Genomic DNA, 23,669 nt, shown 5'->3' with positions numbered 1-23,669 from the left:
TACTTATGCCTATACTTAACCTTCAGCAATTTTAAGCACTAAGAAATGCAAGTGCTTAAAATCCAGCGTGTCCTTAGTGTTTAAACTATGGTGTATACCAGCAGTCATGGCCCAACAGATGAATCTATTTCCTGCTTCGTATTCCATAACCTTCTCTTCTATCGTGTGTTGCCACACATGCAGAGTACTTCACGCTTTATTTCAAATTTAGAGATATGTACTGGAAATGACACTTCTATGAATAATGGCGATGCTGATACTGAAGGGAATGAATTGAGAAGAATCTTAAAAAGGTAAAGATCTTAAACTTAACCCTACAACTGTTGTGCATTGATTGTCCATTTTATATTCGTTATACGTATATAAGTAGGAACTTCGTTGATCTTTTGTTTCTGACAAAGACACCTAAATCTTAATCAAGCTTGGACAAGTAAGATGCAATTTATTTTAAACATTACCAGCGCACTATGGATTTGCTACCCAGTGGTACCTACCTTAAAAGGTTGTTGGAAAGAAAATGCTTTAGGGACTGAAAAGGAAGTGGCTATTAATTTCATCCTCTTGACTAGTGACAGCCAAGAACTATACAAATCAGCTTTTGCAGCTTTGAAAAAATTTGTTGTATACATAGCTATGAAATAAACCAGAATCTGGATTACGGAAGGTAAACTGCTTCTTTCTTTTATTACAAGATGAAGTATCTAGCCAAACAAGAGACTGAACTTGTCAAACAGAATGTGCAATGTTAAGGCAGGAGACTGTGCCTGCTTCCAAGAACGAGACAGGAAATAAAAAGCACAGACTGATTTACAAGGCAGAAGAAACAAACCTCACAATTGATTCCACTCTTCAAACACTAATGAAAATGCTGATCTTATGAACAGATTATTTCATAGCATGCTATAATGGTAATATTAATATTCCCGTATAGCTGAAATTCTTAAACATCAGTGCATGAATGTAAATTGTGCCACGTGCATCTAAGCATTTACATTTTAAAGGTGCTGCTCTTGATTTCAACCTGAGATGGAGCTCCTTAAACTCTTCCTATGTCTGGCAACTTCAAGTTCCACACATAACCATGGATTTAAAGCCCAAATTATACACACTTAGTTCTATACAGACACTTAGACCAACTCTCCCAGCAAATTAGATCAGAAGTCTAATCAAAATTCAACAGGTGATCTACTCCCACTTTTCTTACTGCATGAATCATTTGACCAAACACAGGCATCCACTTAGGCTGAAACACACCGCATGCTAACTCCAGGAACACAACGACAGAAGTTCACTGGCCGTAAAGGGGTCCCAGGGTGACTCATCTCGATATAGACACTTAAATTTTAGGCAGTCATATTCAGGCAGAATAATCCTATCACTTAACAGCTGTGACTTAACGCATTAGCAGCTTGCTCATAACTGAAATACATTAGCTTCAGAGGTTCGAAACGTCAAAAACTCCACCAAAAAGTCAGCAGGAGCTGAAAGAGTCAAAACAATCCCAGAAAACCAGAGCAGACATGATTAGTCAGTACATGGTTATTAGCTCCACACTAATTACAAGGGCAATTGAGTATGGCCTGAACCGAACAAAGACCAAACAGTAATCCCTAAAGAAAACAAAAGTAGGGAGAAAAGCTAGGCTAGAATGCATTGCATTGAATCTCATTTCTGAATGAAAGAAAAATCTTCAAAAGAAAGTCTTGAGCCTACTGGAATATTTGAAATGTGTTTGGAGAAGCTAGAATGCCATTTCCTCGGTGCAGCCGGGTTCGTCAGAGAACGTAAATGCACTTACTCTTAGAGATGTAGCTCAATGTAATTAGTCATGCTCACGTGCAAAGAGCACGCATCCCAAATATCTCAGGTAATTGACGTATCTACTTAAGTGAAACCAAGGAGAACACATTTGAAACACTAAAAAACCATCAAAATGTCACTTAAGTTAACACAGATGTTGCTATGACGATGATTATATAGTAGACCATCACACGCTGTGAACACTGATGTCTTTCCTAAATCAAACAGTGCTCTACGGCTCACTGTGCATATCAGAACAGATACTAGAGGGGTACTACACAGACAAAACAGTGATGATGAGGTGGCTGGATTGCCACCTATGATTTCAGGGTCTTATCCTTCAAGAAAGTCTTGGGACCTGGAACAGTACAGCAGCTAAGAGTCAATGAATTGGTAAAAAACTTTCTATATTAATATTTATAACGTGACATCAAAAGAAACATGATGAAATTTAAATTTGTGCTGCTGCCACAATAGACAAATTCATGCCACCTTGTCCCTGGCTATGCTAAAAATAACATTTGTGAAGCTGAAATGCTTTTTTTTGTTAGTTTACTTTTCAGCTGGATCAAACTAACCACCAAAAACACCAGTGTTACCAAAAAGAGGATATAGGAAAACAGAGCACCAAACACAGAGAGGACAGCAAGACCATTCTTTTCAGCAGCAGTATAGATAATGCGTAAATAATCTTTAACCTGACAGGGGAACTACATGCTCAAAGTCTGGGTTTAGAGTACATGTATATTTATTTAAGAGCTCTCCCACTCCTCCTGCCTCTGGCTGTGCATCCCAGTCACTTCTAACAGCACTGGCTCTCACCTGACCCCACGGTCAGACACATCAGAGCACCACAGCCATAGGAAAGCCAGTATTTTCTCTTTTTTTAGTGTTAGTTTTCTATAGCCTTAGTTCTCTGAATGGGTTCACTGCGGGGTCAGACTAGCACTACTGCTGACATATTGGAGGGGGAAGGAACAAGCTTTGGAGAAGAAAACAAGACCTCCCTTTCTGGTCGTTGCCCACAGTTAATCAGTCCAGCTGTAACACAAAACTGCACCCCTGTCTGAACACTTACAGGCATGGGAGGAGACCTGGCTCAGGAAAAACCACTAAACTCCTAACAACTGCACTGAAACACTGCAGCATCTGCCAAACTTCTGAAAGCTACCTTCAAGAGGTTTTGAAATTTCATCTTCAAGACAAAAAAATAAAAAAACCTCAACTTTCTGCATTTCAGAAATTCTAGATTTCAGCTTGGTTTAATCAGATGGGAAAGTCTTCTCTGGATTTCTTTTTTGCCTACTCTTGTCATACGCACTTGCCAAGGTGTTAAAAAATGGTCAAATTGGCTGACTTTGTGATAAAAAGTGCAACTTCTCACTTTGTGAGATTGCCACTCAAGATTTTATCCATAAATCTTTTAGACTGCATGGAAGAAGAGAAACAAAGAGCACATGCTAGCCTTAATCTGGAAATCAATCAAACGCAGGATCTGAACTGTAGTGCAGCTCTGTAGCTGCTATGTTTAGCTTTCTTGGAAATGTTCTCCAGCTCTACTCAACAAATGTCCTGTTGTCATTTTGGAACCCCAGTGGGTTTTCAGTCCTCCTCGAGGAGTTAGTTCACTATACTGGAAAGCAGTTTGGACCTGTGAACCTTTCACACACAGCTGTATTGGAAGACTAATGCTTAATAACAGTTGCCATTAACTACAGTACATGGTTTCGGCAAAGATTATCTAAATACACTCTAGTTGAATGAAACCAACTTGTTAAAAACTAACTACAGAACTTGGAGATGAAGGTATAAATCTGCTCAGATTTAGAATTCCTGAAGAACACAGAGTTGTCATAACCAAATTGGAATCCATCTTTATCACTTTCCAGGTGAGGGAGACAGGCTGCTATTTCAGCACCGTATTTGCTAAATTACTTACAACTTGTATTGTCATCTGGTTTTATTCCAAGGATCAAGTAGCAAGTAATTGAAACCGATTTACTCTGGTTTGTTCTTGCTAACTGTTTGGCTATTGAATTACATTCAACTATTAAAGACACTCTCTGAAAATAAATCTAAAGAATATAGAGTTGGTAATGTGACTTTCATTTGTTGTGTTTCAAAGCTGTCAACAGTACACGTCATTCTGCTCCCCACTGATGCTCACTTCTGACCATGTCAGCATTCAATATAAAACTCAAGTTCCAATTGTTTATAGTAACTCTTCAAGGAAAGTTCTATTTCCTGAACCAGCAAATCAAAATCTAACAGTAATGTGCCAAAAGAAAACATGCAGATGGTGAAACAACCTTATCACATTATGTCAGGCAGAATACAGAGAGGAAACCAGGCGGTGCACAAGAGCAACGTATTTAATCAAGAACCCCGACTGCTTTCCAATGTAACAAGCTAATTCCCCAAATTACACTACACATTTAATTCTATTTATGCCTTAGCATTTATAATAATTATATCCACACAGATCAAGGACTAGAAACCATCTCCTATGTGATGACAGATAAAGCCTGCAAATACCCAGGGTCGTACATTAACACATTAGAAGGTAAAAAAGAAAAGAAAACAAAAAAATCCCATGGTGGAGGGCCATCATGTGTTTGTGAACTGTAGACAGACCACAGGCTGAAGGACATCACTCCTGACTTAACACACAATTTTTTCTAAGATACCAGTGCATTAATTCAGCAGCGAGTGTACCAGGAATTCATTACTAAAGATTACCAGGTTTACATCCAGGAGCAGCCGTGTGTATGTATTAGTGTGACGGAAGAGGTATGGAAGATAGGGAAGAGAAGACTCCTCTTCTCCTACTTCCAGAAAAAAAAAGAATTACAACAAACTTTACTAAGCTCTAAGGAACCTAAACACTCAATCTGGTATGGATTACATTCAGTTAGTTTATATTGTATTGAACTGTTTAACCCTTTCCTGGGCCTATATAAATAATTGCCTGTATCACCTAATCATAGCATGCTTCCACATTGGCTGAAAATTCCTGCTCTGGAGAAGCCGAGATCTGGCACAACAAGAAGTGCATTTCAGAAACAAAACATGCCATGACCTTCCACACTGAAAGGTTGATACAGACACAGTAACTCTGGTACAGGTCGGACTAACAATCAGCACCACTTAGCCTTCACAATCCCAAACTCTACTTAGCAACAAAACTAACTGAAAAGAATTCAAGAGTCCTGAGAATTGCCAGTGCCAATGAAAGCAGAGAGCATTCAGCACCTCCAAGAAGGTATTTCAGTCCTGCTCCTGCAAAAATTATGACCTACAGCTCCCTGAGATTTGCTCAGGATTTGAAGCCTTAATGAGGGCTGAAATCTTTCAGTTTTCGAGAAGCACAGACTCTTTGCAAGAATGGAACCAATGAGAGCAGCTGTAAGACAATGCTTTCTCAGCTGCTGTATCTGGTTTTGTATCTAGTGTTTCCTACCACTGTTTGAAAGAACCTACATTGTTTATTTTCTGTAACAACTAACTAGATTATAAAGCTAGTTCCCTTTTCAGTATACAGCTGGAGAGTAGGTGTACTGCACTGCAGAGATGTTCTCTTACCCCTCTGGAGAATCCCTTCCAACATTTCAAAACTTAGTTGAGATTCAAATTAAGATACTATTTTTAAAAAAAGTGTTATAAAAATTAAGTGATCTCTCTCTCTTTTTGGTCAATCTTCCATGCAAATACAGTCCAATGATCAAATCTGTGTACAAGCTGTAGTAATAATAATTTGTGTTTGATACTTTTACTTACACAGTCACTGCATGATTGACAGTTAACTTTTTTGAAATATATGGAAAAGATCTTAAGCCTATTCAAAGGTGCCAGTCAATAGCATAGTATAGAATACCTACATAACAAAGTATTACATGATTTATGGAGTGCCAGGAATATACATAAATATATGTACAAAGGGTTCACTTTCATACCCAGGCTGTTTTTGTAGAAGATTAACCAAGACATAAACATTATCACAGGAAAACCTGATGCTTGGTTTTTATCTTTTTATGCAGATTGAAAAGAAAAAATGTTCATTACAACATTTATGGTATATTTTAATAGTTTCTAAAGCATACCTAAATCTTGAGGGTCATAATGCATTTCTCATATAAATCCCTGCACCCCACTTCCCTATATCCCGGCACCTCCAGTTCTCACAACGTTAAGCAGAGGACAGTAATGGGAGGAAAGCTGGGAGAGCAGCAGTGCTTGGAGAAAAAAGTTGAATTTGTTTGAACTGCTGTAAGGAACTCCCTTGTCCCTCATAGTTTATTACATTTTTAGTGGTTTCACCAGGCCACTCACTTTAAGAAAAACATTATAGTCCTTTTAATAGCTATTTGACCATTATACCAAAACATAAAACTCTACACAAATAGTATTCCCTATGTTACACAAAATTTTAATATCAAGTCTCTGTGCTGTTAGATGTGAAACCACCATCTGAAATGAGTAAGAAGGTGTGTGCATTAGCACAGCATCACCTCATCCTGACATCTCCAACTACAACAGAGAGAAACAAAGAATGAAATGCAAGGTAAAGATTTCTTATATCAGGCTGGCTGCATGCTACCTACTACTTTTTAAAAATCTGCTGCTGAAAGGAAATCTGTTTACAAATTTTCCAAAGGTAATATGTTCACTTTGGGGTTATAGTCTAATACACATGTATTGAATTAGCTGTGGTTTTGCTTTATGTGAGCTAGCCCATGCCAGCCTCACTGTGCTGGATAATTGACTACACTGCTGAATATCTTTTTTTTGTTTGTTTGTTTGTAGTGAATGCTCCTAGTAAAACCCAATAGCAAGCACCATTCTTCTAGTCTTTTTCAGAGCTTTTATCTACTAATGACAATGAATTAACCTACTGCTGAAACCAAAAGAATAGATGCATGCAAAGGAAATAGCCTGTATGATTTTAGCATGTTTTATATCTTTTTTTCTTGTCTGTAAGCTGCTAAAAGTGGTCTTTGTAACATCCATGCCTTAACAAGTCTCTCTAATTCTTGGAGAGTTTCCAGTATTTAAAGAGTCAAGTATTTACAATGGAAGAATTACTCCATCCAGTAAAATGAAGCATTCTGTACCAAGAGGTTGTCTACTTGGCTTGCTGTTTATGCTGAGCTTTTTCCAAGAAAGAAAGAAAACAATATGCTTAAAGTCTTATTAGCAGGTACTAAATTGTGGTTAGAACAAACAAGAAATCTATTAAGAAGCAACACTGACTGTTCTCATGCAATAAGTCTTAAAAAGGATTTTTCCATTTGGCTTTTGGACACGTCCTTTAGTATTTTCACAAGATGAAGACGCAATAGGTCTTTTAGATTTTCAGACAGTACCCGAATGAAGGTAACATAACTAAAATATTCTAAACTGTTACAAAATATATATATATATATTTACACAGTGATTTTCATCTCAAAGATCTATGAAAAACAAAAGATGACACAAATGTCCCTTTTGCAAGGATAGCAGAGTTATAAAATCAGTAGTGCTCAGAAGATTATTTGAAAGCAAGTATTACTCATCTTCTGTTTATAAAAATATCAGCTATGTTCGGAACTTATGAAATAATATTTAATAGATAACAGCATATACAGCACGAAGAGAATCACTCTAGCCCTGCAATGGTCTGGAAAATCCTCTTTTCTTTGGATTTAGACTGTTACCTCCAAGGAACAACTCCTGTGTCAGTGGTAAGGAGTGCCAGCTCCGAAGAAGTACATGCTCCTGTTGGCTAAGAATTTTACTACTCTTTTCCTTTCCTACTCATCTTCCTGAGGAATTCTCCAATTTCATCCCCCTACATGACGTGTAGTGAAAAGAAAAAAAAAAAAAAATTCTATCCTGCTTTTAAAGTGGATGATGCTTTGTCCCCAATTAATGAAGCAGTCAGGTGTTTGCTTCTCTAAACCTTGCTACTGAAAAGGAAAACAAATTCATATAAAAAGCAACGCTTGAAACTTCCACATACCACTTTCTCAAACTGATGTTTAATTGATACGTGAATAAACCTCCGGGCAAATCTCAACTTCAGCAAATTTTAAAATGTTAAGTATTTTGAGAAAGAAACATGAAATATTTTTGAGTGTTCAGGTTTATTCAAAAGTGTAACATATCCTACCTACTAAAGCTCACTGATTCCCCTTTTCAAATGAATGTTCATGTTACAAAAGTTGAGGGGTGTCATATGAACCTCAGCTAAATGACAGAAATACAACCATCTTCTAAATGAGCACAGAACTGTACGTAAGGAGATCACTTTTGAATTTGAAAAGTTCAGCTGTGTGCCACCGTGCGTACAAAAGATCCACAGGAGAAATATTAAATATTAATGCAAACTTGCTGTATTTATTTCAATACAAATGCTATTTCTTTTGTGCGCTTTTCCCCCATAGGCTTTTAACATTTAGAGTACACAAAAAGAGAAAAATTAGGTCAGAGCTCAGACTACAGAATCTGATTATTTGTTTAACAACTTCAATAGTAGATTGTTTTCTTTAGGAAATCAAAGCAAACTTTACCCTAAATCTCTCCCTCATGTCTTCCATTGTATCACAAGAGTTTGGGGGGTATCAAAGTACCAAATGCATTCCAGTGCCCTGTGTTTGGTTTGTGTTCTGTATCACTTCAAAATTGTGAACTGGAGAACAAAAAAAAGACACAAAATAAAAATTAGTTACTTAATAATTTTAGAAAAATAAATTTCACTCCTCGTGCAAGAAACAGTAACGCAACATATTTCACAGAAACGTCTCAGAGTTTTGTTTTATATAAGTGGCCTAACACTAACCTTCTGCACACTGTTTCAAATCTTTTACCCCACAATACACTTTCTCCTAATGATATATAACAACTGAGGGAAAAAAAAAACAACCCAGTATCTCAGCAGAAGTTTTTACACACACACACACACACATTTTTGATGGTGAAAGGGCCCGAATACATGTCAAGAACCCAGTGATCTGTTACAACAGTTTGTTTTTCAACAGTGCAGAAGACAAAACTGGAAAGACCTCACCCAGTTCTGAGAATACACAGAATTAAAAATTAAGTACCCATCAATTTGTAAAAGTCTGAGAAAAAACAGAGCTGAGAGCACTTCAAAGCTTTCCCTCCTATCTGCGTTCTCTAGTTTCAGCCTCTCTAATAACTTGCTGATGGGTCTATATGTGGGGTTTGGTTTTGTAGGTTCTTTCACTGCCTCCCAGCCAACAATCTGATCAACCTTTCCTTTTATTTGCGACTGCTTACTCCATCACCATAACTCTCATAACATGGATGGTTTGAAGGTCATATCATATCTCTGAAATTGGGCTCTAAGCGTGCATCACTCCTGACATTTATTCCTATGGTAAGTTCTGTCTGAACTCTGCATTCCCCGTCACTGGGTTGAATTAGTTCCTATTCAGTCAGTCACTCATGAGATCTATCCAGCATGTTAAAATATTTTCAAAGTCTCAAGAATTCAATTATAAGAAAGAAGGTAATAAATAGCTTAAGATCTTCCAAGCGGAGGCTGGTATGAATTAGCTTCAGGGCACCTATGCTCCAATTAGAACAATACAAATCAACAATAAAGAGCACAGGCTGGGGCCCAGATTTGTCCTAAGTCAGAGATGCGCAAGCAAGCAGCCCGGGCAATATGAGGCCTTTCTGTCATAGAGAATTTCTGCCACAGAGCAACTCAACCGATCTAAGATCTCTGTTACTACCTCTAATTAATACAGTCGAACTAGCACCTTTAAACAGGTATCTCCCCAAGCCTCACGTACCATACAATCCTGTCATCAGGCTATTGTGATTATCCTCAAATCGATTAAATGACTTTCTGTAATAAGAAATAATTTCTAAAAAACTGCTTCAGTATGCTATGTGAATCTGATCATAAGCAAAGTGCAACAAAAATGTTCAAAGAATTAACAGGAAGTAAATTCTGCCACACATCTTTAATACCTTTTGCTTATTCTGTCCTGCAGAAATATTTACACCGAAAAGGATAGTAAACACGTACTGTCTGGCACTCAGCATGTATCATTAGCAAATACTAATGCCATTGTAGCAACATGGCAGCAAAAGGGATCTTGCTGTAATTTCAAAGAAAAAATATCAATAACTACCTAAAGGAAGCCAACTGGATCAGAAAAGAAACTGATGATTTTTCAGCTGTCAAAAAGCTAAAAATCAGTGGAAGAAACAGGTGCTAGAACTGTGCTTAATGTAACTTAAAATTTGAAAACAGAACAGCATTTTTTTGCCATAAGGAAAATTAAATACTGTTATAGCACCAGCTGGGAAGGATCTACTAAGCAGCTCTTGTGATTTATATCTTTGAAAGTTTCATGGGTCACTCAGCATAGCCACCTTTTTTGTCACACACATCTTGCTAAAAATGATTTAAGATTTAAATAAGGTTTATTTAAATAAGGTTTTAATGAGGTCGATTTCTCTGAATTACAAATTTTGAAAAAAGTAGTGTAAAACAGAAAAGCACAATAACAATGTATCTTAAAAATATCTTGTTTAAAAATATTTAATAATTCTAATTTCCCTGTCATTACTTTCTAAAATTTAGGTAAAATCTTGATAATTTTCCCAAAACTCCATGAAATTGATATCAAGAACTTTGCACATGTTACTCATAAAAAACAAAATACAACACAGCAATCCAGAAGAACCTTTCAGCAAAGCTTTCTCTATACTTTTTGCTGATAATCACCAACACAAATTGCTATGAAGATTGGTCCAAACTCTCCTATAGTAAGGGAAGACACCAGTTTGGACATTCCTATAAGGAACAGCAAATATCCACCACGGATGGGGCTCTCAGTGTCAGAAACTAAGCAAATTTGGAGTTTCACTGCACCAACCAACCCATGGTGCAAATGACTATACCTTTGAAGCTCAAGTACAATGCCAGCATAACAAAAAACTAAAAAGAGTAAGAGCATTACTCAGATCTCCCAGTAAGGCTTTATCTAACTTAACTTTTTATTAAGCACAATCAATATATCAAAAATACTTATTCCTATTTCTTATAAAATACTTACTATTCTTCATAGTTGTTGCATTAAGACATTGTGACTTCTAACTCCTTTATTGACTCTAGACATCCACGGAAATCTATGAGAAACTAAGCTTCTAACTTAACAACATAATTTCTAAACCTGAAGCTCTCAGTCTTTGTGCAAGATGCAAAAAAAGCACCTTTCTAGCATAAAGGCACCTCTGCCCTGCAGTATCCCTGAACGCATCCCGTTAGAGCTCCTCTCGGCCAGCACTGGCAATTCTGGCTGTTCTGAATCCAGAAACACCTCCATCCTTCCCTGCACTGCGTAAGAAACTCAGCAAATCTAACACTCTGGGAATCAGGCTCCCGTGTTTGGTTTAATAATATCCAACATAAGCACTATAACCTCTTTTTGGAAGTGGAGATCTCTGCCCTTTTCAAAACTGCACCAGTTCACAGGGAAATCCTGTGTAAAAATAAACGACAGAATCAGAAGGACCCACATATTGCAGTGATGGAGTCTAAGTTCCAAAATCAGCATAACCTCAGAAATAATCTGTTAAATCCTGTTTCAGGAAACCATTGCTTTAGTAGCATATACATAGGCAAGCTACATAGTTTAAATATTTAGCTAGGTTGAAACACATATGAACAGCAATTTTTCACACATGCACGTGTTATTCTGCCCCAGCAAAATTCTTTGGAGACTGAAAGGAGAAAAAGGCAGCTTTTTAAGGAGAAAATAGATATTGAAAAATATGCCAAGTCAACTATAAAAGCTACATTTATATTGCGAAGGTGACTCACATCTTCTTTACTAGCAACAAGTCTTCTTTTCTAATTTGAATTCAGCAAAAGAACTGCAAGCTGTGATCTTCCAAGAACAGCTGAAGCATTTTAGCCACGCACCCGGTTTCATGATAATAAACATGTTCTTCCCCTTCAAAAAAAACTTCAAATACTGCCAAAAGACCATAAAACTAATGAGGTATAATACCTTCAGGACTTGTTATTCTGGCATACTTCAGCCAACACCCTGTGAAAAATGACAGCAACGCTGGACCTATGAAATACAGCCTGTGTTAGTGCAATAACTGGTCACCGAGGTACCAGCCAAAGAAGAAAGAGGGAACTCCAACAGCAGCTCGCTGGACTCAAACCTTCAAACTCAGCAACATCATTTCTAAATACGAAAACATACTGACTGGCGAGCCTTCCAGCTTGCTAATGAAAATGGAGAGAAGAAATCAGCTACTTGACGCTTGTGGAACACGAAAAGACGTCCTGTTCAGTTAAAATTCCAATTCATTTTTCTACTTCACTGAAATGTGAGAAACCTTAATTCTAGGAAAAAGTAGAGAATATGATGTTGAGTGTTCTTGCTGTGCTATTTGTCCTGTGTGACTGCCAGGGAGAATGAGGAAAGAAAATATCCTGCAGGAAAAACCTCCCTTTAAGAGAAGTAGCAGAGGAAATCAGGGAAGTACACTTGAATCAATACACATGCTTTAGCTGCTTCCCTGCGCCAGGTGTGCCAACTTCTCAGCACTGAAGCGAGTGTGATCCTTCAGGCACTTAAATTTGAACTAGGTTGTTTCTACTAACCTCCTCCCTTCATTTCCAAGGGGAACTTCTCACATGTTTCATTCTATACAATGATACTATGTTTAGACCAACTGCCACTTACAACAGACATAAACCAGGTTTATATACAGTATCTGCAAAATGTAAAGTTAAAAAATTACTCGAAGCTGCAGTACAGTGTTTTAAGTTAAAAGGAAGATGTTTTCTGTTTCCACTTATATCAGAGAAAATATAGACTACCTTCATTGACTTTAGTAGAATTACTATATCCAGCCCATAACTGCATGTCGTGTTTATACCTTCTGGTCCATAATACATTTCTGACATCTCTACAAGATCCTCTGCAGGCAGACATAAGCCCTCTCAGGGAGAGGAGGTATGTTAGTTCAGCTGCAGTGTCATGCCAAGCCTGGGCACAGGGCTCCCAAACAGATCGATGAGTCAGCAAAATGAATTCATCTTTGAACGGGATGAAACTTTGACCTGGGATAAAACTCCTCCTCTACTGCATTCAGAAGAATGCATCAACACACCCAGAACGGAAGGCACTTCTGCTTGTTCATGAGGCCTTCTGAGATCAGGTCATTCGAACATCAAGAGCGTACCTGGAAGATTTTTAAGAAGTATAAATATTTTAAAGCACAGCTGCAATTTAAAAACTCCCATTTTCACACACACAAGCAAAATAACAGACACTTTTATCACCACCAGAAGATGACTGGACACGTTTCACCCGGCCTCATCTTACTACTTCTGACATTTCCACAATAGGGTGGGCTTATTCTCAGTTTCCAAGTTGTAAAGTTTCCAACTTCCAAAGCTCTCAGCCCAGATAAATTTCTGCAAATCCTTTCCCCCAGCATCTGCCCTGCTAATCCCACTGGGCGCTTCTGGCCATCGCACCCCATCCCATCACCCCCTCTCAAGCGCCTGCTCCCACAGCAGCCCGCAGTGGGACGGCAGCAGACAGCAGTTCATGTCACGCTCAAATTCAAGTATCCCTGCTTATGCTCAAAACTTTTATTAAATGAAGAAAGGGTGTGTCTGCCAGTTTTACTTTAGGGAACACAAAAGAAGCAAGCTGTGCTTTGAAGGAAAAGGACAGGAAAATAACAAGGTCTTCAAGACAAGAAAAAAAAAGGAGAAAACTTGAAACTTCCTCCGCTGTCACAGCTGTTCTGGTCTTTGCATTCTGTTTAAATATTTTTCACTCTAACAGTCAAACAGTTCAAAATAACACAATGAGTATGCTGTGCAGCAACTATCAGACCTGGATTATCTCACACTGCTGCAACATGAGACCTATCACCTCTTCACACGAATGGAAATAATAAATAAAAGGAAACTTTTAAGATCAATGTCATGACAAAGGATTCAAACTTCATCCTTTCTTCTAATAAATCTTAGGAAGCTAATTATATCTTTTGATAAAAAACGTTCATTGTAGCTCAAAGAAAATAGTGTATTTATGATCTAAGTATTTTGGGCAGAAATATACTAACACAAACCATAATGCTATGGAATTAGTTAACAAATTTTTATTTCAAATAGAGAGATATGTACCTTGAGGGGTGAGTTCCTCTTTTGAGCTACACAAAAGATTACAAGGATAGCTATCAGTGATTCAAATCAACTTAATTCAAGTTAAAAAACACCATGCCTTCTTCCTATAAACCATGCATTTCCTGATGATTACACTCTATAGAAATTGCAAATTACTCTAGCTTCAGCAGTCATTTAGTAAAATGAATCTCAGTGTTTACTGTACTAAACTAAATATTAAAAGTCAGAAGTCCTATGAAAGAAGAATGGTTACACAGAAACATGTTCCACTTGGATTGCTGTGTTTTGACAGATGTTATTTTCACAGGAAAGCAACTTTTAAAATCTCAAAAGTTTTTTCACTGATGCACACTGATACAAAGGTTTGCCTTTGAAGCAAATTTCATGCATTTCTTTCCTTCCCTTTATGAAAAAAGGTCTGGATCAATGCTCTTTTTGTTTAAATCAAACTATGCGTAGTTTTGACAGCATCTTAGTGTTTCATGAATTTTTTCAGTCTTATCACCTGATGTCACCAATAGTCTTGTTCTAAATTGTCTTTTCTTAACTTACTTAGAATAATAATCTAAGCCATTGGTATTCTCCAATTCAACATAATTTCTCAAAATTTAAAATAGCAGCAGACTTTAAAATCCCAAATCCATTCCATATTAAAAACCATCATCTTGTCAGGAATGTCCCTTATGTTCTAAATATTTCCATTTAGTTGAAATAAACCATTCTCGTGCCAAAATGGGAAAGCAAGGCTTTTTCTAATGCAAGAGAAAACGAAGAACTTCCACACTTTACATTTGAAGCTCTTCCCGAGTGTGCAGTTTCAAAACCAGTTTCAGCCCCTCCCGTCAATGCTGCCCTGCTCCTAAATGAGCCCTTGGACGGCAGATGAACCCTGCAAGTAATTGCAGAAACACAGAAATGTATTATTTGCTACTATGTGGGCCTGTACTATAATTCATTTTCAACAGTTGGAGCAAAGTTTGAGCTTTTTACAGCATATTACTTTGCCATTGTTGTTGCTTTTCATAAACAAGATAAATTGTCCTACAACACACTGGCCTGTGTCCGGCAGGTCCGAGGCAGCCCAGACCGTCTGTGGTGGGCTGGCCCCGGCTGGATGCCAGGTGCCCACCAAGCCGCCCTCACTCCCCTCCTCTGCAGGACAGGGGGGAAAGATAAGATGAAAAACTCATGGGTTGACATACAGGCAGTTTAATGAGGGGAAAAAAAGGGGAAAAAAAAAACAAAAAAAAAGCAAAGGCCGCACGTAGAGGCAAATATAACAAAAATTCTTTACTCTCTACTTCCCATCAGCTGGCAATATGTCCAGCTGCCTCCTGGGCAGTGGGGCCTCAGTAAGCCCCCTCCTTCCTTTCTCTTAGTTTTTATCGCTGAGCATGATGTCACACTGTAGGAACAGCCCTTTCATGAGGTTGGGTCAGCTGTCCTGGCTGTGTCCCCTCCCAGCTTCTTCAACCTTTTGCCCACCCCCAGCCTACTGGCCTGGGGACAGGGGCAGTGACAGCCCGTGGGGTCACTGCTCAGCGATAGCCAAACCATCGGTGTGTTATCAATGCCCTGCCAGCTCCAAACGCAAAGCACAGCATTGTACGGGCTGCTGGGGGGAAACTTAACTCCACCCCAGCCAGACCCAATAGACCTTCATTTGTACTTTAAACAAGTTTGTTTGTTTTTTGGGTTTTTTTTGGTTTTTTTTAAAGGGCTTGTACATTCTGTCAGTAAAATCAAGCAATCTCCTTAAGCGGCTCCGCTTCTAAATATTTGCATCTATTTGAAGTTATTGTGGTAGTAGTTGATATCAGTGAGCAAAACCATTAAGTTTTTAAATGTTTATCTAAAAACTAAAAGCTTGGCTACATATTTAGCCCTCCGTTAGAGGAGTAACTTCCCCTGAATTCAGCAGAAGACCGAATGTGGTGCTAAAATCTCAAACTAGTAACTCGAGACCTGACGACAGACCACAAGTTTCAATCCTGTAAGGAGAAAAATTCTTTACTTAAAAGAAAAGCTCCTGAACTCATAGATGATTTATGTCACCCTTGGGCATTTCTCTCTTGGTCTCAAAATAAAAAAGAAATTGTTAACACAGTCTTCTGATCAAAGAGCGTCACTAGGAAACAGAATATAAATTTTTCTTTTTGTGTTTGAAAAGGTAAAACATCAGTGTCCTCTGGGGGAAAAAAGAAAAATAATCACAAGTAGAATTATGAAAGAGAGATTCAAAGATAACGGAAGATTAAACTTCAGCTCTGCTGCGAGATATGCTGCCAGCATCCTATGCAGACGCTGCACACTAAAAATGCCTAGACACTGTTCAGGTGCAGACTGCTGAAACCTCTCTCAAGATGAAAATTCCAGTATCTGACCTGTGTGCAGCAAACCCAAACTATAATCAAGTTTCAGTATGGAACAGGTAACTGAAGCAATAGGAGGAGAGAGAAGGAGAGAAATGGAGGGGGGTGGAAATCAAAGCACCCTGCAGAAGACCCTTGGGCAGGACCCAAAAGCTGCAGATTCAAGAACTTGTGGAAAAACCTACAAGGCTGGGAACAGTGAGCAAAGAAATTGCTTGGCTTTGCTTCTTTTATGCTTTATTCAGGAAAAAAATCAGATTTTGCATGGGTAAAGAAACTAGACTGTGACAAGAAAATCTGCTGCTTTCATCAGCTTATCCCATAACAGAAACAACTCACGAGAACCCACTCTCCCTATCGACTCAACTCAAAAGAGGTGATGTTGTGTACAAGGCTAATACCTTTCAACATGTTCCAACACATCTCACAACTCCACAGTTGAGTCTAATTCACATGAAGTAATCTCAAAGAAAAACAAAAGTAACATGATATACCAATTTATTTTATAAACATATGCATTAACAGACTAAAACATGGGGATCTGGTTTTAATTTAATCCACACAGTTTATTGATGAGCTTCCCAAATCCATCCTAAATCACCCTACATCAAAGAGATAACTGTAAATTAATTTTCATACCTTTTCTCACTCTTTGCTGAGCTGTAGAGGCTATTAGAATATATCATAAAAATCACTTTTACAGATTTCATATCAGACACAAGAACATGGAGAGAATAATTTCAATAATTAATAAAAAATTACTTCCTTGCCACTAACATTTACTTCCTTCTCTGAAAGTTTATGATTCACAGAAAACAGAAACAACAGATGAGTAAGGAAAACAGCCAAACAGTTTTCATTTGTGTTTTCACAAACATTGCCTCTCAATGGAATCTGCTTGAAGCATCAGGTTTAGCCCAGTATACGACACATTCCGAACAGAGGAATTGAGATACTGAACTCATAGCAAGAGTCGCAGAAGCAACTTACGAAGAGGACGCAGAGGATGCACTTGCATGGAATATATATTTGGCATAGACCAAAATAAATCCAACCAAACATAAAGCTTGTTCACAGTTACGCCTCATTTCATATTTGAATATAGACCACATGTTTGAGGATTAAGCTGGTCAACCCAATCTGTCTCTTCCAGGAAACAGTAATGTAACAATTGGGCTATAGAGCTGTCGATTATTTCACACAGACCAGCTGCGCACAAAGCCTGTTGTGCTCCAAAACACAGACCTCTACTGCAAGATCTCCTGTAACTAGCGTCTTAAACTCAAAACGCCCACGTGTTATTGAGCCAGTAGTCTTTCCACAGGAGAAAAAAACCACCCACAACATCCATACTGCAAAGAGGACACACACCGCATTTCGGTGTTCTCCCAGTCTGAGATGGACTTCAAATATCCCTTTTTTCATTTAACACTACTTTTACTATGAGTTTGGTTTTTATCATTTTGTATACAAAAGAAACAAAAAAAGGGAAATTGAAATTGTACTTCTCCATCTACTTTATTGCTGCCCAAATTATGTTTCATCAGACAGCAAGCAGACCTCTACGGAGAAAATACCCCGCCAAATTCTAGAGTTACAGGTTAAAAAACAGACACGAGCCAAATGAGCAGCACAGGATCCATAAATCTCAAGAAACACTAAATTGAACTGAAGTTTATTTTTCCTTTTGATCTCCCTCAGCAGATTAACCAGGCTTTTCCAGCAATCAGTATCTAATACTTTGAAAAACGACACACAGAAAAGCTGGCAGTTTTTATAATTCATTTCCAATACTTAACGGGTTTTTTCAACTCTTTTCAAGGGTTGATACTTGCACATGACTTCAGAGGTACACAGAAAAGATGGATAGTAAATCCTGATGGGGAAAAAGGCCCCTATTGCTTCTTGTCTTGTACTTTGAAGAAAGTAAATGTTAATGTTATGAGTTATGTTAATGACTTATGTTAGTAAGTCATGTTTAATCATATATGTTTTGTAAAAAGCTTCCAGGCAATAATGGCTGAAGCAAGAGCCACAATCTTGTTTACATGGGTACTTCTTTTTCCTTTAGAAGACAAATTTACAGATAAAGTAAATCAGGTTGTTAAATGAACTATAAGTCAATGAAGTCTCAGCTAGGAATCAGAATGAAGTGGAAGAAACAGCCACTGGTACAACTCAGACAGTCACAACAGCCTCAAAGAAAACACGACTCACAAAGTTGCTAAAAAAAGTCTCTTTTAAACATCAAAAGCTTCTTATTTTTGGACGCATATTGATTTTCATTATTTGAAGAACTCCCCTGTAAAAACTTGCTGTGTGTGACTGTATTACAGCAGCAGGGTTCCTTCAATCTTTTCAAACATCACACAAGAAAATTCTCCTACAGCGGAGAATGCAATTTTGTCCTTCAGCTCACCTGACTGACTGGCTAAACCAAACATGCATAAGGTCACATAATCTTATGTACAACATAACCTTACTCTGCATAAATAACCTTATGCCATAACAAACATGCAACGCATGGACACATCTTAGAAACGTCAGTTTAAACGTAAAGATGCGCATGGTTTGGTGTAAGAATACACCTGGAGGAACAAGACTGAAATGCTGAAGTGCTGTTCCAGGCTGACACCACAAGACTTTTAAGTCTAAAGATCCAGTGCCCGTGAGTACATATTTTCACTTACAAGCAGCATTGCTGCCTGTCGGACAGGTGCTTATTTTGTTATTTTATAATAAATGCTTCAGGAATACAGTGATGACAGTAAAAGATGATCAAATCTGCATGATAAAAGCAGTCATGTTCCAAATATATACTGTTTGCAGTATTTGTACTCACCTCCGTATATTTCCAATCCTATGACAAAAGTTTGTGATATAAAAATAAGGCTTAAAAAGAGACTTAGAATACTCTAATGGAGTATCACTTCAAGAAATGAGGTAACCATTTCACTTCTATTATGAAACACTGACATGAATGGTTCAAATTCCAGGCAGGTCAGAAGCACGCCTTCTCTCAGTGATCAATAGAGTTGGGATTGTAGGCTGTAGGCTTTGGCAGCTTCCCTGTGTCACACTGTGGCAAGCGTGATCAGAAAACTCTGAACATAATTCAGTATTGAGACAGGAAAAGAGATTAGAAATGAAAATCTTGTTCAAAGTTGATACTTATGCCAGACCCACCAAGCTGCTTAGAGAAAGCTTTATACACAGAGTTAAAGCTGCTTTGTTAGGCAGCCTTCGAAATATTTTGAGCTGTGGGAATTTCTCCCCACTTCTCCCTTCTCCCCTCCCTTTTTTAAATAAGAACTACTATGAACCAGTATTCAGCTCCAAACTTCAGAAAGCATACAGGGCCACTGGGTCATCTGCATTACAATGCCTGATTCATCATGCATTTATATCATAAATTAAGTTTCACTATAAGAAAAATAATTTCCTGTCAAAACTAAAATGCTCAATTTTGACAGTTAATTTATATGCTTGACCAAAAAATAGACCCCAGCCAAAAAGCCTCATTAACTTAATTTTATCTAATGTATACCCATATGGAGGCAGAGAGGATAATTAGATTCATAATTCTATTATCTTGATCAGAAGATTATTTTTGGATATGGGAAGAATGGCCTCAAACAGCTATAAACATATAAATTATAAAGATACTGGACTACTAACCACATCTGTATTGGTTACATCCGTATTTTAGTAAACTTTTAGGTTTTTTTCCTTACGAAATGTAGAATAGTTATCTTAGTAATTTTAAGCTTCAAGTGATCTCAATTTTTCTCTGATAAACTTTTTTGGAGGAGAGAAATATTGTATACTACCAGTTTTATTTTGTATTGTTCCATTCCAAAATAATAGATTTCTGGGGCCCTGCACAGGGCCTCCATATTAGAAACAAGTAATGTATGAATAAAACAAGTGATATTTGTTATATATCTGTGAACATAAATAAATCAGTGATGTCAAGGTTCATTCAGTATGGAAAGTCATGGCCCTTTTCCAAATGCAAATTATTTCTCAAAAGCACTTATATAATTCTACAGTCATCTGAATTTCTGGTTACTTTTAATTTCCCCCCCCCTTTTTTTTTTTTTTGCTCTCAGTCACCTCTTTTTTCCCCCCTCTTGTTGCGCCCTTGGCTTGAAACTTCAGTATCCAGCGCAGCAGCTTGCCTTGTCCCTGAGAAGGTCCCAGTTTATAACCTTCTGACTTTCAAAAGTGCCACTACCAAAGAAGAGACAAAGAAGATTCAACCAACCAAAGCAAAGGTTGAAAAAAAATTTGGTGATTTTTAGAAAAGGACAGTCCAAAAAGTGAGCAGAGAGCTAAGCCTCTACTCAGCAAAGTCTGTGAAAACTCTACTAACTCAGCTGAGTGGTCGAGAAGGATTTAAGGTGCGGAAACATTTTACCCACTAGCACTACTATTGTCAAATGCACCTTCACGGATACTGCTTTGACCAGAGACTTTCTCAGATCTGGACTGAAAACACACACATGGGAGCTGCTCCTGGAGAGCACTGACTTCCATTAGCAGAATAATCAGAATGATGGAAAACAGACATCCCACTGGAGTTATATTTCTAATAAACAGGCTGAAACATCAAGAGGCTTACTTACAGAAATCTGTTTTCTAAGGTGAGAAATCTATATTCTTGGTTTTATTGGAGGAACTGCAATAGAAGTTAAACCATTTCAAAAGCCAGAGTCTTGTACCTCCTCCTTATTAGCAGAAACTCTCCTAATATGTAGACACTAGCAGCAGATGGTGCCAATATTTTGAGGCATTTTTTAACATGTTTGTTTCTCTATATCACACTAGAAAGACCTCCTCACCCCTTAGGAAAATTATACATCAGTTCAGGTGTTTGCCTTTCCTCTTGTTTCAAAATAACACAGAAGGAAAACGTTCACATAGACATTCCTCCTCCCGTACATTAGCAAGTCAACTAGTCAGTCTGGACGCAAACCCACAGTGAACACAAAGCACACTATGAGGGCAGAAAAAGAGCATTTCATCTTAACACCACTCCTAACCAAAAGTGGTAAATAAGTCTTTATCACTCTCAAACTTAAAAGTTCCAGATTAATACATCTGGAATTAATACACCTGTATTAATACATTAACACAGAGCACATCATAAAACCAGACCTTGAGTAACTGTTGGAACAGAGATCAATATAACTAGTTTTCCACTTCTTTTGAAGTATATTTGCCGACTTCTACAGGTTTTAACTTTGGTGTTAGATGCAAACAATAGAACTTCAGAATACCAGTGCTTCCAAATAGCTTGAAAATCTAAGTGTCACTGATAGAGTTCATTCATCGAAAATGACATTAACTGTCAACAAACCAAATAACCATGAATGAATTAGAATTCCTTTTTTCATTAAACTCTCCTAATCACACAATTACTGCTTGTTAGGACAAGTTCCCTATGCAGTCCTTCTGTCAACAACAAATATTCAGCTTCACCCACCTGAAAATTCAGATAAACTATTTGAAATAATAATGAGGAGCCTGAATAAGTCCACTCTTTGTTTTCATTCAAGGCATGTTCAAGCAAACAAAAAAAAGAGAGCCCATTCAGTGAGACTGAACAGTGCACTCATCGCCCATTTATCTAAGACACAGATATTTTGGGTTCATCTAGGCAGCTATACAAACCATTACCAGCTGAAAACATCAACCATTTTCATCTGACAACCTTTTAAACTTGTCACAGAAATGTTAGCATTATTACATCCAGTATAATCAGTAGGAAGAGACATGACCCCTGGTCACGAGCCTGGGAGAGAGCCTAAATCAATCTTGGGTACAACAGAAATCTACCAGCACTGCTAACACATCAAAGTGACCAACTATGGCAGGTTACCACATTTTCTGATAGGTAAGTCTTTAGACCTGGGATTCACAAACAGTGAATCCTCAAGTTTCTCACCTGGAGCCATGGATCTTGCCTTAATCTACCCTTAATTTTCTCAGTAATTCCCAAAAGAGGGAACCCTGGAAAACAAGGAAGTATTCTGTTCGATTTGTCTGACACAGTTTACTGGAAGGAAATCAGATTTAGCCCCACTGTCTCACCCAATACGAAACTGAGGAAGTCAGCTCAAATTAAAAATTTCATGCATAGAGCAAAGTAATGCATTTTCAAGAAGTTATTAGTGCTTTTAATACAGGACTACTGAATGAGCCATTGCAAGCTGTGATATTAAAATAATTGTAAGAATCCAGTAGGAAAAGAGTTTTCCTGGAAACCTTATCTAAGGACAAATTCCCTAGATTAATGGAGTTAAACGATGAACTGTCAAACAAGACTCCTAAGGGTATTTACATGATGAATTACTATTTTACAATCCATACGGAACTTTCCTGTACTGCCCAATGAAAGCCAATCTAGCCCTTCATTCTAACGTTCCTGCTAACAGCCCAGTCAAGCTATGTCGCACTAACAACGGCAATGCTTAATAGACCACAAACAACCCAAATTTTCTGTAGCGGAATAAACATGTCCACTAAGTCTGATCTTCTGCTGCCTGCCCAACATAACCAGAAGCAGCATTTAATGCCATTAGATAAACAGTAAACAAGAACCACATATCCACATCCTAATTTTTGTCTTCTGCTCTGAACATGCAGCACATACACAAGCAGAAAATGCATTACTTTCAATACTAGCAAAAACATGACAAAGACTATTTACCAATAATCAGCGTTCGAGATGACACACACAGCGTCAATGTTTAAAGCTTCTATAACAGAAGCTGCTAATTGAAATTCTTTTCTCTTGCCAGGGCTTTAACATCATCACATCACCACATATACTGCGTAACTTCCTGTTATGTTCTTTTCCTAATTTTGATGCTATTCTATCCAGATCAGAACATTATAAATAATTATTTCCCTAGTACTACTTATAAACCCACTGGCATTCCATATCTTTGTTGTGTAACTCAAATGATGCATATGTACGTACACATAGGATGCATATATGTACACATAAAGATCTGAAAAAGACCCAGCGCTTGCAGGTGGAAAACTACCTGCTGCAGGTGGATTTTATTTTTTAATCTGATCACTGGACTCAGTACTACCCTGGATACAAGTACAAATATAATTTGCTTTTGATTCTTTAAGAGCTCTAAGAAAGTTAGAAAAGCTCTACGAAACTTAGATGTGCACCTCTAATTTTTTGCAGAGCCTTTGAAGTTTACAGCAACATTTAATTGACTGATACATTTCCATCCAGTTCAGTAATTCAGAGGTTAAAGGGGAGACACTGGAGGGAGGAGAGAGGCCTCAGT

At 37.8% G+C, this 23,669-nt stretch overlaps 1 protein-coding gene across 1 annotated transcript in view; it reads right to left on the bottom strand.

The window, feature by feature from the left end:
* Positions 1–23,669, bottom strand: part of B3GNTL1 (UDP-GlcNAc:betaGal beta-1,3-N-acetylglucosaminyltransferase-like 1) — a 118,572-nt gene that overhangs the window by 35,323 nt on the left and 59,580 nt on the right. The window lies entirely within an intron of this gene.

Source organism: Pterocles gutturalis, unplaced genomic scaffold (assembly GCF_000699245.1).
Source record: "Pterocles gutturalis isolate BGI_N339 unplaced genomic scaffold, ASM69924v1 scaffold16224, whole genome shotgun sequence".
Lineage (NCBI taxonomy): Eukaryota > Metazoa > Chordata > Aves > Pterocliformes > Pteroclidae > Pterocles > Pterocles gutturalis.
This window is presented reverse-complemented; position numbering and strand designations above follow the sequence as displayed.